General features: G+C 44.1%; 1 protein-coding gene across 4 annotated transcripts in view; it reads left to right on the forward strand.

The window, feature by feature from the left end:
- Nucleotides 1-17,595, forward strand: part of ST3GAL4 (ST3 beta-galactoside alpha-2,3-sialyltransferase 4) — a 164,511-nt gene that overhangs the window by 89,783 nt on the left and 57,133 nt on the right. Inside the window, exon 1 of one of the 4 annotated variants that reach the window (XM_066639826.1) lies at nucleotides 10,306-10,324. The exons of the other annotated variants lie outside the window; for them this stretch is intronic. The gene's annotated coding sequence lies outside the window, so the exon portion shown is untranslated. Of the gene's footprint in view, nucleotides 1-10,305; nucleotides 10,325-17,595 lie in introns of those variants that run through there. 4 annotated transcript variants of the gene reach the window in all.

Here is a 17,595-nt window from a genome sequence, read left to right on the forward strand (position 1 = left end):
CGCAGAGGCCTGGTTAAAGGATCGGTTACGTTACGACTCCGTGATGAAGCTGAGGGATTGGTAAGGGAGGACGGAGGAAGCGAGCCAACAGAGCTCATCTGCATAGTGGATTGTTGTGGTTTCCTATTACACTTGAACTAAGCTAGTGAAAGTTTTCTCTCTTAAAAGGTGAAAAAAATTACCTTGGCAAAAAGGACTTGCTTGCTCTCATCAGTTCTGACATGCTACGAGGCTCTGTTAATTCTTTCATGGAAAAGGGAGATTTCTACTGAATCTAGGAAAAGGCACCTCCTATACTGACTCATAGGCATAGTTATCAGAAATCACTGCAGAAAAAAAATGCCCTTTACCCTGTATGTGAACTTTGTGTGGGCCATTTGGCTGGTTCGTATTGAAGCATCATGCTTTTGGGTGAGATAGACTTTGAATCTAATCCAGCAAAGTAATTTGTGAAGGGATGCTTGCTTTTCTGGAGGAAGCAAAAGCGGGAGGAAGTTGGCAGAAGATTTAGGACAGAGAAGAAGAGATGCCTCTTGACATTTAATTAGTCTGTGGAATTCATGGCTACGTGATGCGTCTGTGGGCAGTAGCTTGGATGATTTGGAAAGGGGGTTGGCCGAATCTGTGGGGAAATGAGTATCAGCGGCTGCTAGTCATGATGGCTGTGCCTTATTTCCATTGCAGAGGGGCAACAGTAGGAGAGAATAACTTTCTTGCTTATGGTCTTCCCAAAGGCAGCTGGTGGCCGCTATTGGGTTAGAAATGGGGGTGTTGGGTTAGATGGGCATTTGGCCTAGTGCAGCATTTCTCAACCAGTGGTACTTGAGGTGGTGTCACAGTGGTACACCCGCCTCTGGGCAGTGAGACCAGCAACGCAATGTGACAAGCAGTGGCACAAGGCTCACTGAGTAGAGCTCCAGAATGCGCTTTTTGCATGCTCGGAAAGCCCTCCTATCTGCCCGGAACCTTTTACGGGTGTTTATTGCGTCATGTCTGGTCTCCCAGTCCAGAAGGAAGTAGCAATGACATGAGTGCCTGTTACTCCTGATGGTTCCAACAGGTGGACCATTCAAAGTAGTACAGTGGAGGACAAACATTGAGAGACCCTGACCTACTGCAGCAGGGCTTTTCTTATGGGTGTGACTTTCTAAGGACAAGTGGAGATAGCCAAGATGTCTCTTTCAGTATATTTGTCAGTAAAATTGTTTAAGGCTAAACCTGAGTAGACTTTATCAGAAAATTTAAGTGTGGTGAATTGGTCTGTTCCTATTGACTTATCTCTTGAGTACATTCCATTTCTTTGAATGGATGCCTTTCATGGTTCTTTGTCAAGAGCTATGTTTCTGGTTCACTTAGCATATGCTGGAATATTACCTCTTCTAGTCATTCAATGACTTCTTGCCAGTATCTGCGCAACCATCTTTAATGCTTTTGACTTTGCATGGGAAATGTCTCTGCCAATTAAAATAACACTCCTCCAGGGTGAAGGGCAAGGGTTCATGCAGGTGATGGGGATGGGGTGTGGTGGGGAGGAGAGAACCATCACTGCCTGCCTTTTGCCTTGCTGCTGGAGGACAAGTAGATGTGGCAACTGCTTGTATCTTGGAATCAAGGCATTTAGGGAAGGTTAGCAGGGTTGCTCTTCTTTGATTTTAAGACTTCTCTGATTGGGGCAGGCAGTTATATCTTTAGCCCAACTATGAAATTTCCTTTCCTTTCTATGGTTCTTGCAGGGTGGTACATTGTGAAGAGCTTGGCTGCAGGTAGAGAAGAGGCACATTTTCAGGGCTTCAGGGGGAAATTTCCAGACCAGTTCACCTCCTCACTTAAATGCAGTTGCAAAACTTTGAAAGCACATTCATCTAATTTCCACATTTGTAGATGCTTGACTTTGAATGTGTTTGGATTTTGCATGCTGAAGAAAAAAGCAACAACTGCTTTGATTTTTAATTATTTTTTAACGAGTGTGAGTGTTTCAGTTTGTGAATTTTGATATTGTGAACATTGTAGGAAGCTGCTTTCTGCTGAGTCTGACTGCTGATTCATCTATCTCAGTACTGTCAACTCAGTACTGTCCAGTTTCAAATAGATTTTTTTCTCTCTGCCCTATCTGGTGATACTGGAGTTTGAACCTGGGACCTTCTGCATGCAAAGCTTAGACTCCTCCACTGAGCTATGGCCCCTCATCTTGGCCTAGAACAGTTGTTATCATTTTGGAAGGATGGAGCACTCCTCAGTTACCCCTGTCTTCCAGAACATATGTCAGTATTCCTCTGGAGCATTTAGGTCTTTTGTTGGTGATGGTTATAGATAATTAAATGGATCTATATGTTGGGTCTACATTGGTAAAAGTCACAAGTTCTTTTGCTTGCAAGATGATACCAATGTTTGTCTTTATGTGGATAAAATGACTGAAATTACGAGATTTAAGAAAGAAAATAATTGCTGCTAGAGCTCTTAGCACAATGAATTTTTTGCAGCCTTAAATGTACACAAGCCTGGACCTTTTCAACTAGCCAGATCTTGTCATTCCCTCTCCAAGTCTTGAAATCACTTGGGTAGCATTGCAGAGTTGAGTGGGGCAGGAGGGAAGGGATAATAGCATATAGTGTCAGCTGGTGCCCCAGGATAGTAACCACTTGACAGCAAAATAAGATCTCTTGTCAGTTAGCAAATGTGCCATTCGAACAGGGTGTGTTTTGCTGGGGGCATGGGAGAGGAGGAACTAGTGGAAAAAAACAAAATTGAGAATTGTATCTCTACTCTGCAAAAAGGTTTTGGTGGAGTATTCCTGAGCCACAGCATCCTTTTCCCATTACATAATCCCCAACTTGTACTCCACTTTCTGAAGCAGGAATGATGAGAGATGCCAGCATGGCCCAACAGTCTTGGGCACAAAACCAGTCAAATCAAAATTGGTGAATTGAAGCCTACCTAGTCCCATTGCTCCCCAATCACTCCCCAAGTGATTACAATGCAATCTGCATACCAGTTATACATAATACTTCCATGAAAAATGCTTGCAGTCTGCAAGTCACATGTTGGCAGGGTGACCAGATCCAATGGAGGACAGAGTGCCTATACCTTTAACCATTGTATAGAAGAGGAAATCTTGGTAGGTGCAGTTTTTTAAACTCTTCCATGTTGAGCTGCACCTGACAAAATTCCCTCTGCTATACAATGATTAAAGGTATAGGCACTCTTTCCTCCAATGTATCTGGTCACCCTGTATGTTGGCCTTCCACAGCTTAATTCTGTAGTTTGATCAGTCGTCAATTTTACTACTTTTGTGACTTCTCCATCCCATCTGTGCCATTTTTTTTTAGATTTATCAATGACCAGATCAAAATCAGGTCTGATTTTGAATTGATGAAAGAGGCTGATTGCATATTTAAGTGTATTGATTGGAAGATGAAGTCGAAGATCTTGACAGAAGAGAGCACTCTGAAGCATCTTTTGAATATCTTTCCTCACCCCTTCAAATTGGAGAACATCAAACGCAAAATGGTCCTTTTTATACACTCAAGCAAAAAAATTTAAACGGCTTTCAAATCTAAACAAGTTCAAAGCCAGCTGTGGAAGATCCTGTTAGCATCTAGTGAACGCAGACAGCTTACTCCCACTGCCCAAGGTCTCACAGCTTGGCGCAATTCCCGGGGAGTGTGTGTAGCAGCCGTGCTGGAAGGCTTGCTTCGAGGACAGAAACACAGCACAGACAGCAGGGTCCCTCACCAAACATGTAGTTACATCAGATACAGTGCAGTTCAATACAGGCATTTAGTGTTGGTCCCATGCAGGGAACCCAGAGCTACTCACTGCCGCAGTGTTGAGAGCACAGCGACCAAGTGCTCCGCAGCCATCCATCCAACAACCCCATTGGTCCAGCAGTGGCTGCTTTGGCTTTATAAAAAAGCTGACCAATGGGTGCCAGGCTTGGGGTAATTTCCACCTGTGTCTGTAGTCACTCAGCAGGCAATCAACTAGCACCTGCTGAGTGACTCAGCACTTCTTGCCTGTCGAAAGCTTTTGCTGCCTGTGCTGGGGCCAGACTTTACCCAGGCCTCCTGTGTCAAACCCAGGGGCAACCTCCAGCAACTCCCGGCCAAAGGGTTGGGCACAAACCGTGACAGATCCCACTCACCTCCCAGACAGTGTGTTTGTAAGAATTTCGTCTCAATAATATGTGTGAAGCGCTTCTCATGCTCAGAAGGCTAATTCAAAAGCCAGCTAATTAATTAATGTTTGAGAACTGCTGAATACTTAGTGCGGGCTGAATACTCTTGGCATGTGTTTTAATTCATTTTTGTCACTATGATTCATTTTGTTTGTAACTCTGGTTGTGAGCTGCATTGAGTGAAGTGGGTTATAAATATTTTCAGTCTATGAAGAAACCCCCCAAAGATCAGCCCTTTGCCAGATTTTTGCATATGAGCTCAAAAGAAAAGGCCCTTTTGATCTGATTTGGTTGACAGGGGGAGAGAGCCAAGGAGGGGTCCCGCTTTGCATCTGAACTTCCTTAAAATTTTCCTGCAGTTCTTGGTTAGGGTCAGTTCCATTGATTCATCAGTGGGCACCTTTAAATTGCCATCTTATACGAATACCAGTAAATCAGTCAAATGTTTGCAGCCCAAGGTGTTCTATATCTAAGGATCATTGATAAGGACAAGTGTTGTGTAATGTATCTGTGGCCCTGACAAATGCTTTGACATCAAGTACATCCAAAAAAAAAAAAAGGCTTTGCAGTCCTGCTGTTAATCTATGTATACTGGAGTCCCTCAGCTGTGCAGGTTTTCCCAGCGGAGTCGTCGGCTCCCAGTGCAAAAACTGCAGCCGTCAACAAGGCAACGCAGGTAAACACAGGGAAAGGTATCCAGCCAGTGTAACCAGAGTACATGAGAAAACACCTGCCTACAGATTAAAGCGGGCACAGTCTCAGGATTAGTACATCTTTGAAGCTTTTCAGGTAGGGGAGTTCCCAACAAATGTCAGTGATTAGCCCACTGGGGGTGTAGGAGGTATCCGGTTAGGGAGAGGATGGTGATTTTGTGCAAGGCTATGTCTAGACTGGAAAAGTGTGGCAAATATGAACCTCTTTTATTTGATAGGAGGAAGGGAACCCTGTTTGGTTTCCACAGTTCTTAGAAGCAAGTATTCTGGAAAGGTGGCCATATTGGAGGCTGCTGTGTTCCCCAGGTAGTGGTTTGGGGTCCAGAAGTGCATTTTGAACATGAGCAGTGGCCCTTTTTGTGAGGGGTTGGGCTGCATGATAGACCTGCAGTTATCAAGAGCCTTGGTAATGACTTGCAGTAGTGGGATTCATGGTTAAGGTGCATGCTTGCCTAGGCATCACTGAGACACTTTATTTAAACTCTCAGGACCTCAGAAGATGGAATCACTCAGTTTTGTACTCTGTGGAAATCCTTCTCCTTACAGGTGGTCAGTTTTTGTTTTTTTCCCCCCACCATGCCTTGAATCAAGTCTGGTCAAATTTGGTTTGAGGACCGATTTAGCCCTGCGTGTCTCTGGTTTGCTGTCCCCGCTGTAGAGGACAGCAGCAGGTTCCACACCACTCTCCTGCAGGCTTGTTTAAACTGTGGTGGCATTGAGGCACTGCGAAGGGCATCCCAATTAGATTAAAAGGGAATCCCAGGTTAGCCCAGGTAAAGTTCTGGAATTACACAGCCATTGGGAGCAGTAAGTTGGATGCATTAAGTGAGTGGGAAGACAAAAAGGAAAGAGAGAGAGAAATTGACATTTTGAGATGCTTGCCGTCCCTAAAAATGCAAAAAGGAAAAAAAAAAAAAGCTAAATTCCATTCCTTCCCCATTTGACAAGGAAAGGACTATCAGCCAAATAATATTCCCCTAATGAGGTGTGATTCTTGTTTTTGCAATACCTATGATGGTGATGGGTGCATCCTTTTAAAAAAACAAGATTATAATAATTAAAAAGCCTCGTTAATCAAACAGGAGCTGCCACCTTGAAATACTGCTGATATAATTTAGAATCCGAGGGAAACATTTGAAAGCATGGAGGAAACAGAAGAAAATCAAAGTATTGTTGAGGTAAGAAGCTATGTTATTTCTTTTCTTCAGGAGATAATTCTTTTGCAAGAGGAGAAATGGTCCGGCACAGTCTTGGATATGGGTGTAGATGCCCAGGTTTGTGCCTGGCCTCTCTCGTCCTCTCTTCTGTGCTACGTGAGCTGTTTTTTTGCCTCTGAGATCTTGTGGCATTGGGTGCTTTGCCTGACATTGGCCACCTGCCCTGACCAACTGGCCAACCACCCAATTATGCATTACCAGATTTTGCATCTCTGATGGAAGGGGAACATGGATCAGAGCCACATACGAGGCACACACGAACAGCTCTGAGAATTAAGGGGGTCAGGTGCAGTGTTTCTCTTAGTGTGCTAACAGCCTCCACGAGCTGTGGAAAACTGGCAATCCCAAGTGTTTAACAAGCACATGTGACGCAGTGGAATTGTGCAATTTGATGTCGAAAGACTGGCATGGGAATTTGCTAACTCACCCACTGTCATTGTACAGTTTTCTTGCGTGATGTCCGCCTAAAGTTAAACAAACTTTAATGCTTTCTTTGTTCCATTAAATCTATGCCAATTTCCTGCTAAGGTACACATCTCCTCTGAAAACCCATTTTTCAAAACTCTTTCATCAAGTGATGAGTTAGTACCACCTTGCAAAAGGCGAATTCTGTTTATCTTCAGAAGTGTGCTTCTTTTGGCATGTAACACTTTTTCCAAGAACATTATTTAATGCATGCAGTAAATCAGACCTGTTGAATGATCTAAAAAAAAAAAAAGTGTTCCAGTTGTGAATTAATTAATATTATACTGGGCCATTTTGGGGGGATTTTTTTTTGCTTTCTTAGTGAACATGTTCTGAAAGGTTCTCCACATATATTGTCTACCATTCTAGCTATGACTCGGTTTTCTGGCAGACATTACTTTTAAAGCCAATTGACTTGCATAGTCTTTCAGAAGCTGGAGTTTGCATGGGATTACTGGAACCATGGATTGGGGATAGTTGCTTGGGTCTGTCTTGATTTACAGCCCAATCCTATGTATATCTACTCAGAAGAAAGTCCCATTATAATCAATGAATCTTACCTCCAGGTAAGTGTGGCTAGGATTGCAGCCTTAGTCCAGCAGGTTTGATTTCTTAGAGGCAAATTGTGATGAGAAGCTGTGGAACTGATGGTAGTTTGCTGTCAGTGCTTAATAGGGTATCATATGCTAATTGACTGTCCTACAAGATGATTGGTCCTGTTTTTAGGCAGTTACCTGGAAGGGTGTGGGGGTTCCTGATTTTGCTAAAACTAATTGGATTGAGGCTTTCTGGAGTTTATTAACTCCAGCCCACAGGTGCACATGTTTGACCCTTGTTTTGTATATGCAACATTGGGCAGCAATGGCTTAAGGCAGTCATTCTCACACATTTAGCACCAGAACCCACTTTTTAGAATGAGAATCTGCCAGGACCACCGGAAGTGATGTCATGACTGGAAGTGACATCACCAAACAGGAAAATTTTTAACCATCCTAGTCTGCACTCCTACCCACACTTACCCAGGAGTAAGTCCCACTGATTGTCATTGTTAAAAGAAGATACATAGTAACTTGTTTAAAAGTACAGGTCTGTAACATTTCCCCAAATGCAGTCACATGCCATGGCAGCGTCAAGTCTAATATATGGGTCCCTTTCAGGGAGAAGGGCGGGATACAAATAAAGTTTATTATTATTATTATTATTATTATTATTATTATTATTAAAAATAAAATATTGGAATGATTGGGGACCCACCTGAAATTGGGTCCCGACCCACAGTTTGAGAAACACTGGCTTAAGGACCTCTGCACCTTTTTCCCATAGTTTGAGCGCAGATTGAGACTGAAGTCCATGTAGAGGTTGGGATTCTGGTAAATGAGGACTCTTCCATGTGTTGCACAGTGCTCCCCTCGTTAAGTTTATCTTTGCCATTATGAGGGAATATCACATCTTTCTCAATTTTTTTTTATTTTCTTAAAATAAAATAGAAAGCCAGAATGTGTTTGTGGAGGAAATTTAGCTCAGTGGTTAAGGTGCTCTGCATGTAACAGGTCCCAGGTTCAACCTCTCTCATCTCTAGTTGAGACTGGGAAGGAGCCTGGCCTGAAACTCTGGAGAAGCTTCTGCCAACCTGTGTAGCTAATCCCGAGTTTGATGGACTGGCGATCTGACTTGGGGTGGCAGTTTCCTGTGGTTCTTGGCTGATTGCCTTAGACTGCGCTTGGAAGCCAGCACCTGTGAATATCAGAGAAATCATAGCTTGTACAGTGAGTAAATGACTCCAGCTCACTGCGTAGCTAGGTGTGTGTGTACGCACCGAGGGCTAGATCGCTGTTGCTGTCACTCAGCTAAAGGTTAGCTTTGCTATTTGTTGGGCAGCACAGCTCCGCAAAGCGGCAGTGCGGTGAAATGTCAGGTTTACAAGAAAAGAAGACAAGCTGGGCTGTAAAATTGCTTTCGACTCATACACCTCACAGTCCTGATTGCGTTTGGACTAGTGTGACACCACCAGTGTCCTCATGACACTTTTAATTGAGACATAAAGTGTTTCAGGGCTAGAAGCCTGCCCAAGTGTCAGTGAGATGCTGATGGAGGAATCAGGTGTTTTTCTTTGGAAATCCCTTTGTTTACACCAGGGGTGTCCAAAGTTTTTGGTAGGAGGGCCACATCATCTCTCTGACACTGTGTCGGGGGCCGGAGAAAAAAAAGAATTAATTTACATTTCAAATTTGAATAAATTTACATAAATGAATATATTAAAGATGAACTTATATGAATGAATGAAGGTCTTGCAATAGCTTGAGGCCTATAAAAGGCCTTGCACAAAGCAAGGCTGGCCTTTCCTTCACTGCCACTGCTGCATCACAGATGTGAAACAGCAAGTACTGGAGGGAGCCCTCACCCCACAGCTCACGCAAGAGCTGTGAAATATTTCTTTACTCAGCGTGTGGTCGGTTTGTGGAACTCCTTGCCACAGGATGTGGTGCTGGCGTCTACCCTAGACGCCTTTAAAAGGGGATTGGACAAGTTTCTGGAGGAAAAATCCATTACGGGGTACAAGTCATGATGTGTATGCGCAACCTCCTGATTTTAGAAATGGGTTATGTCAGAATGCCAGATGCAAGGGAGGGCACCAGGATGAGGTCTCTTGTTATCTGTTGTGCTCCCTGGGGCATTTGGTGGGCTGCTGTGAGATACAGGAAGCTGGACTAGATGGGCCTATGGCCTGATCCAGTGGAGCTGTTCTTATGTTCTTATGTTCTTATAGGTCCAACAGTCGCCCTCACACTGAGAGCAGTTGCATCGGGCAAGTGTGGGCTCCAACAAATTAAAGTCTAGATTAATGTCTGAGGAGAAATCTGACGACCAAGAAAGGCGGTATATAAATACCTGTATAAATAAATACATAAATAACAAATCACCGGAGGGCCAGAGGTTCATTGGAGACTGGGAGCTCCCTGAGGGCCACATTGAGAGACCTCGAGGGCTGCAAGTGGCCCCAGGGCCGGGGTTTGGGCATCCTGGTTTACACGAATGGGTATGGAGATGGAGGGAAGCAAACTGCTTTGAGCAGCACTTTCTATTTGCATGGGTTGTAGTCCTTCACGCAGTTTTTGGTTTGTTTTTCCTTGAAAATTTCTGTTTCCTGCAAGGTGCAGTCCTCTTTTGTGTCAGTCAAGCATTTATTTTAATGCTCCGGTGTCTCTCCCCTGCAGACATCCCTGCAAACACCTGTTTTTGATAACTGTTGCTTTCGGTAGGCCAGGTACCTCTTTTTAGGAGCTTCATTAGAAGATGCTCACAGGGCTTGCAGTAGCCCAAGTTGAAACCGTTGCTTCCAAGGCGGCAAAAACTAACACAGAGGTGTAGTTGCACCTGGCCCTTGCTCTCCTTCCCAGCCAGTAGCTTCTCTGAAACTATCCTGCTCCTCTGCCCACTGTGCTTGTAACTCTGCACATATCTAGACAGGTCAGCAGGGCAGTGCTGGGACAAATGGAAGTAGCAACAGTGCGGGACTGAAGCCGCTAAAGCAGTATCTTCTTGCCCTTAAGTCATTTGCATCTCCTTCCCCAGTCAATGGTCACCAGAGTTATCTGCTTCTCCCACAGTGTGGTAGACACAAGTTGTGTCTTATCTCACACTTTCAGGCAGATCCTTCCTCTTTCCTCCACTCCTTGGCTTGACTCAGTTCATCAGCTTTTCCTCTTCTTGCTAGCTTTCATGCCTGATGCACGAGTCTCAAATTCTTGGGGCAGGTAAGCTAGCTCCTTCCCCGGAGGTGCCGGTTGTGAGGACAAAACTCCAGTCGGGCTGCATTTGTTTTCTTGCCTTCCTTCCCATGCGTCTTCCTTTGCCTCTGTAGGTGACACCTTTCCTAGAGAAGAAGAATCCAATTTTGTATGGGTGCTCATATGCAGTGAAAACTGGCCTGTTTCTCTCCATTTCTCTCTCCTTTATTTTTTTTTTCCCATAAATGTTGGGGGAATTAGTCAACTTTCTTTCACAAAAGAGCTTAATAATTCCTTCCCCCTTTTAAAACAGAATACAGCAGGTCCTCACTTAAAATTGTTTCACTATAAAGTTTGATGGGGAAAAGAATGAATTCATTCCTGGCTGGGGCCACTGTTTTTGGTGTAAGCAAGTTCTCCCCATGGAGACTGCATGGGTTTTCTCTGGCCTCGAAAGCTCACATTTATTTCAGCATTTAATATTAGAAGTGCTTTGGGTCTTTATTGAGAAGGGACCAGAAATGGTGACCAGAAATATACTGTAGAAATTTATGTTTTTATGTCTGATCAGAAGTATGTCTCTCTGAATTTAATGGAATCAACACTGCCAGAAAAGTAGGTTTAAGCCTTTTCTGCCCAACATTGCATATACACAACAGGGATCAAATGTGTACACCTGTGGGTGGGCAGAAATGGGTTAAGATTGCAGGCTTATTATAGAATTTTGCTTTTTTCCTCCCAGTTCAGAAGCATACATTTTTAAAAGATTGTTGGTTATAGCAGAACAGAAGCTTAGGATCTAAACTAGAAGTTATGCTGAGCATAAAATTGAATGACTTGTGCAATTATAGGTGAGAAGCTTTTTTTGGTTTTGTTTTAGTGGGCCTATTTCAGGAAGAAGACTGGATCAATTTATTTTCCAGGCTCTCAGAAACTGTGTGTCCTTCACCTACAATTGGCAGTTTAAAAATATCCAATACAGTCCAGTGCATTTATTAATGTAGTGTATATGGATGTTTTTTGTTTTGTTTTCGGCACATACAATTTTATGTGACAGTTCTGTATGCTGAAAGTCGGATGGCCAAAATTCAAAGAAGCACAGAGGAAAACTGCTAGACATTTTCTTTGGTTGGTTGATAAAGTAGAACTTCTGAATGTAGGAAGCAAATATTCTTGTTAAGCAACAGAACAGTTATTGGGGGGGGGGGGTGGCGGGAAGTCTGCTGGTTATTTCTGCTATATATTTTGTCTACCCTGCTAAAAGTCCTGCTTTTAAAAACTCTGCACATTGAGAATAAGGCTAGTTATATAATATACCACTTCCATGCCATACTTTGCATGAGAAGCATGGCAAATTCTTAGTATGTTTGCCAAATATTTATGATGTATGGCTGCTGCAGTTGAAATGTGAGTTCTCACAGTACCACTTACATAAGTTCTCCTCAGTGTTTATGCTATGTAAATCTAGAGCCAAGCCCTTGGCATTTGACGGAGTGGCAGCGTAATGAGTTTCCAAGAATTACTCGGTTCTGCCTCTGACCCTGTAAGCTTGCCATTTTTACTGTCATAATCCTTCAGTGCTCAGAGGGCTTGAATTAATGAGCCCATTCATTCATTTATTCACTCATCTAAGTTCCATCTCTAATTTATTTATTTAAATTTCATATTTAAATTTTTTTTCAAGACCTCTACACCACGCCAGATATTTGATGCGGCCCTCTGGCCAAAAAGTTTGGAGTCCCCTGCCTTAGAACAGCAGTTTTCAACCAGTGTGCCATGGCATGCCGGTGTGCTGTGGGAATTTGGAGGAGGGTCATTTATTATTAGGGCCATTGGGGCTTGTTAACCCCCCACCAGCAGCACGATGTGCCTTGTCAATTATCAAAAAGCCAATGGTGTGCCCTGACAATTTTAGCACCTTGACAGTGTGCCCTGAGATGAAAAAGGTTGAAAATCGCTGCCTTAGAGCTATCATTACACTCTCTCTCTCTCTCTCTCTCTCTCTTGTGCTTTTGAACTGGGATGCAATGCAAGATCAGGAATTATTAGTTCTTGCACATTATTAGTTCCTGCACTAGAGAAAAAAACTGGCTGTTATTTATCTTTCACATTTTTATACCGCCCTTTTATACCAGGGTGGTGGACAGAGTTCCTCCCCTCCCTTTGTCCTTGCAGCAACCTTGAGAGGTAGGTGAGGCTGAGAGTGAGCAAAAAGCCCATGGTCACCCAGGCAGCTTCATGGCTGAGTGAGGATTTGAACCTGGATTTTTCAGGTCTAAGCCCAACTCCCAAACCATGTTGGTGTTGTGAAATTTGGGGAGGGGCACCATCTCATCCTTTTGCTTCAGTCGGCAGAATGTCCTGGAAGCAATCATGGATGCTACTGTAGGTTCATACAGATTTGCAGTGATCCTTCTAGAACAGGGGTGCCCAAACCCCGGCCCTGGGGCCACTTGCGGCCCTCAGTCCTCTCAATGCGGCCCTCAGGGAGCCCCCAGTCTCCAATGAGCCTCTGGCCCTCCGGAGATTTGTTGGAGCCTGCACTGGCCCGTCGCAACTGCTCTCAGCATGAGGGCAACTGCTTGACCTCTCGCGTGAGCTGCGGGATGAGGGCTCCCTCCACTGCTTGCTGTTTCACGTCTGTGATGCAGTAGCGGCAGCAAAGGAAAGGCCAGCTTTGCTTTGTGTAAGGCCTTTTATAGGCCTTGAGCTATTGCAAGACTTTAATTCATTCAAGTTCATCTTTAATATATTCACTTATGTAAACCTATGTAAATTTATTCAAATGTTAAGTGTAAATTAATTCTTTTTCCCCCCGGCCCCCGACATAGTGTCAGAGAGCTGATATGGCCCTCCTGCCAAAAACTTTGGACACCCCTGTTCTAGAATATGGAAAAGGATTGTTTTATTTTTAGGTGAAAGCTTTGGCACTCTGAACCTTCAGCTACAGTTTCTTAAGTTACTATTTCCTCAATCACTACACACCAGCTAAATAAATGTACATAGCAGTATAATATTTTAAAGGAAAAATCTGTTTATCTGAAAAGGCGAGGCATATAACTGTTTAAAAAAAATGACTATGGTGTTTTGTCAGGAAAGATCTAACAACGGTATTTCCTTGTTCGAGTTATTAGTAAGTCCTATAAACCTAGGTAAACACAAAGTAATATAAAACCGTTTTGAAGATACTGTAAAAAAATACTGGTTCAAGGGACAAAGCTAAGCAATTTTTATCTATCCCTTGTTAAGTATATAACCCCGTATAGAGCAATAAAAATTGTTTGCTTAAATCAGGTTATCGGAACGATCTCGCAGTTGTGCAGGTTCTTTTAAATGGCTGCTGATTAATAATCTGGGTTCTAATCTACAACACCACCAAATGTGCATAAAATATTGAATAATCTTAGCAGCAACTGTTACCCTGCACATCTCTGATCTTGTCTGATCTTGGAAACTAAGCAGGGTCAGGCCTGGTTAGTACTTGGATGGGAGACCGCCTAGGAATACCAGGTGCTGTAGGCTTAGACCATAGTCTTTCGAGACTGAAAGTTGCCAACCACCAATTGAATAATCTGGTGCTAATTTAACTGCAATAGAGCCAAAGGATTACATTGGAAACCGAAGGCAAGTCAGTCAAGCTGTTAGAAATGGCAAAAAGTTGCAGGCATTGGCAAGAAAAAAATCAAATTGTAAAAGAGGGAGGGGTTTGGACTGAATAGTGAGGCATGTGGAAATAGAGCAAACTTTGAATGTTGTAACAGGCTTCTAAATATGTCTGCACAAGTTGCTAGTCCATAGTTAAATTTTACTGGCTCACCTATGCTCACTAATATTTGTCACTAGTGCGCATAAGTCATTTGGGACTAAAAGGGACATGGCTGGTAACTTGCTTACTTAGATGCCCTTGGGAGCCAGTGTAATGTGGTATTTACAGCCCAATCCTATGCATGGCTACTCAGCCCTGTTCTGTGAAGCTTACTTGCAGGAAAGTGTGCATAGCATTGCAGCCCTATAGTGTTGGATTAGGAGCAGGGAGACTTGGTTTATATGGGGGAGAAAGCCTTGCATGCAACCCTAAGCTGCTAGAAGGAAGCTGAGGATATGGTAAGAGAGAGAGAGAGAGAACCTGGATGGACCAGTGGCTATATCAGGCTGTGTTAATGCACTGCAGGAGCTGGGGGATTGCCTGTGCGTGGCTGAGCTTGGCTGAGCTCATTCTCTCCCCACCATTCCCCCTTTCTCAGGATTGCGGTTTCAGAGTTTGTTTCTCTGCAGTATTTAGACTGCTGTTCAACAGAAGAACCATTCACAAGGTGGATTACAGCAATTTTAAGAATACACGTGAAAACAGTCCATGCAGAAGGGGAAAGCAATAACACCAGTTTAAAAAAATTGCACTAGTTAAAGCTTATCTGTGCCCACGGGTGTTTGCGCATGCAACTTGTAGGTGCTGCCTGTAGGGCGTGTGGGCAGATATGGGTTAAACTGAGATTAAAACTGCATTCAAACTTTCCCTACTGTATTGCGCGGGCGTGTACGCACGCACGCACACGCGGAAATCCCTAGCAGAAGGGCAAAAAAAAAAAAAATATTTTCAGCATTCTGTGAAAGGAAGTTCCTGAGTATTCTGCAATTCTGAAACTACTGCAGAAAAAAATCTTATTTCGCACAGATGCTGACCATCTTTCTTTAAAGGAATGAGCCCAGAGCAGTGTCTTGCTCATCTACTTAGACATTGGGGGGGGGGGGTTGTTTGTTTATGAGAGAAATATTCCTGGGAATGTCTGGGACTTTGAGCTTAAAAGTTCCTTGTGAGGTGCTATCACGAGCACTCTGCTGAAAGTCAGTGAGGCTTCCCTCTCACTAATGTATCTGAGATGAGGGTATAAGTAGCTTGATTTGGGTACTACATGGGGAATATGTCTGTGTGACAGAACTGTCTCCGTGACCGTAACTGGAAACTACTCAGCTGTTCTGTCTGATGTTGCGACAATGATTTCACCACACCTTTGGAATACTATGTTTTCCAGCTGTATGTATCCTGTATGCATTCTGTTCTGCTAAATAACTTATCACCTGCTAAAACCGCCCTAGCAGAACTGTCTTTTTCCACCTGGAATTCTGAAGTTCTCTTGAGGCTGGTGCTTTTGAAAATGGACTTCTCTGCCATTTCAACATGCAATTAGAAATACACAAATTGCCTGGTCTTTTAAATCCCCGGGTCAGAGAAAATTGAGTGACAGACAGACAGACCAATCCTAACTTTCCCTGGAGCAAACAGGCCGGCCGGCCTGCCCCACATCCAGTGCAGGGTTGGGGCCAGTTGCAGCTCAGCCAGGGGCAAGGGGAGTCGCTTCCCCTTGCCCTGGATAAAGCTGCGGCAGCCCTAGAGGAGCTACTTGGATCTGCACCTCCTCAGAAGGTGGCACAGATCTGAGCAACCCAGGGCTACCCAGGACTGGGGATAGGATCTGGCATAAGTGCTGGATCTTGGCCCTGCCTCCGGTTGCCCACCACCTACCCACGGGGCTGCCCTCCCTGCCCCAAAACACCTCCCTCTCCAGATCCCTGCACAAGCCTAGTTCAGCCAGCAAGGGCTTATCTATGAGTCCCAGCCGAGCAAGACTCATACTGGCCTCCTTCCTCTCTCAGTGGCGTGAAAGTGCTTTATGGCACTTCTGTGACACTGGTGGGCAAGGGACTTACTTGGCACTGGCCTAACCAGAGGTTGGGATTGCGCTCTGAGTGAGTTAGAGACAAAAAGAAACTGGCCTTGTAAAACATGGCTCCGATAAACAACAGAATAAAATAGGCCATGCCAAAGCATGATGGGAGGGGGGACAGCAATAAGTGCATCCAAAAAACTAGCACCAAAATGATGATCAGCATTTTTTGGGGGGGGGGGGGGGGAGACCAACTGAATCGAGAAGTCTTTCAGCTGGTGCCAAAATGAAGTGGAACTGTTCTGCTCAAAATGATTGCAGGAGCATTGCCTTCTCTCTTATTTGGCTTTATTATGCTGTCATAGAGTGAGATCAGGTTGGCTTTTTGGTGCTAAGACGTCTGCATGATCCTGGTTGGTTGGCTGGATCAAATGGCTGTTGTCCTGTTGAGAGGACATCAGAGGGGGGTCCAGCACATCCTCTTCCACTTGGCTCCGCACCGGCCTTCCATAGGTGCCGTGAATGCTATTCAGCCTGCTATATGAAATGGGTTTGACACCCCTGGGTTAGAGAATTAGTTTTGCCTCTGAATGGATCACAAAGGAAACTGATGCCTGGTCCTAAAATGTATCTAGGCTGGTTTGTTGGAGGCTGGAAAAGAAAAAAAACTTGGATACTAAAAAATATCATTCATTGAGAATCAGTTGTTGTTTGCCTTTGCTTTCCCTTTTCTCCATTTCTGGTCCCTGCAAAGTCTCCCTGAGTTTCCTCACTTCCTAACACATGCATTGCACCATTTCAGTTTCAGCTGTTGGAATATTACGGGTGTGACAGCATCTCTCTGTCGTGGTGGGGGTCTCTTCCATGTCCTAGATGCACCTTGCTGTCAGAATTCCTGCTGTTTTCATCCATTTCTGCCTAGCTTTTCACCAGCTTCGTTTCCCTGCCTCATTCTTGGCTTTCGCTCTCCCAGACTGTGCAGTGTTTGTTCTTGTATCACAACACCAAACTTTTCCGAGTGGTGAAGACCAGAAGTTATTGTGAGGAGCTCCAGAAGGATCTCTCCAGACTGGCAGAATGGGCAGCAAAATGGCAGATGCGCTTCAATGTCAGTAAGTGTAAGGTCATAAACATTGGGGCAAAAAATCAAAACTTCACATATAGGCTGATGGGTTCTGAGCTATCTGTGACAGATCAGGAGAGAGATCTTGGGGTGGTTGTGGACAGGTCGATGAAAGTGTCGACCCAGTGTGCGGCAGCAGTGAAGAAGGCCAATTCTATGCTTGGGATCATTAGAAAAGGTATTGAGAACAAAACAGGTAATATTATAATGCCATTGTAGAAGTCGATGGTAAGGCCACACCTGGAGTATTGTGTCCAGTTCTGATCGCCGCATCTCAAAAAAGACATAGTGGAAATGGAAAAGGTGCAAAAGAGAGCGACTAAGATGATTACTGGGCTGGGGGTCTCTTCAACCTAGAAAAGAGGCGCCTGAGGGGGGACATGATTGAGACATACAAAATTATGCATGGGAAGGATAAAGTGGATAGAGAGATGCTCTTTACACTCTCACATTACACCAGAACCAAGGGACATCCACTCAAATTGAGTGTTGGGAGAGTTAGAACAGACAAA

This window comes from Tiliqua scincoides, chromosome 11 (assembly GCF_035046505.1).
Source record: "Tiliqua scincoides isolate rTilSci1 chromosome 11, rTilSci1.hap2, whole genome shotgun sequence".
In the NCBI taxonomy this organism is placed as follows: Eukaryota; Metazoa; Chordata; class Lepidosauria; order Squamata; family Scincidae; genus Tiliqua; species Tiliqua scincoides.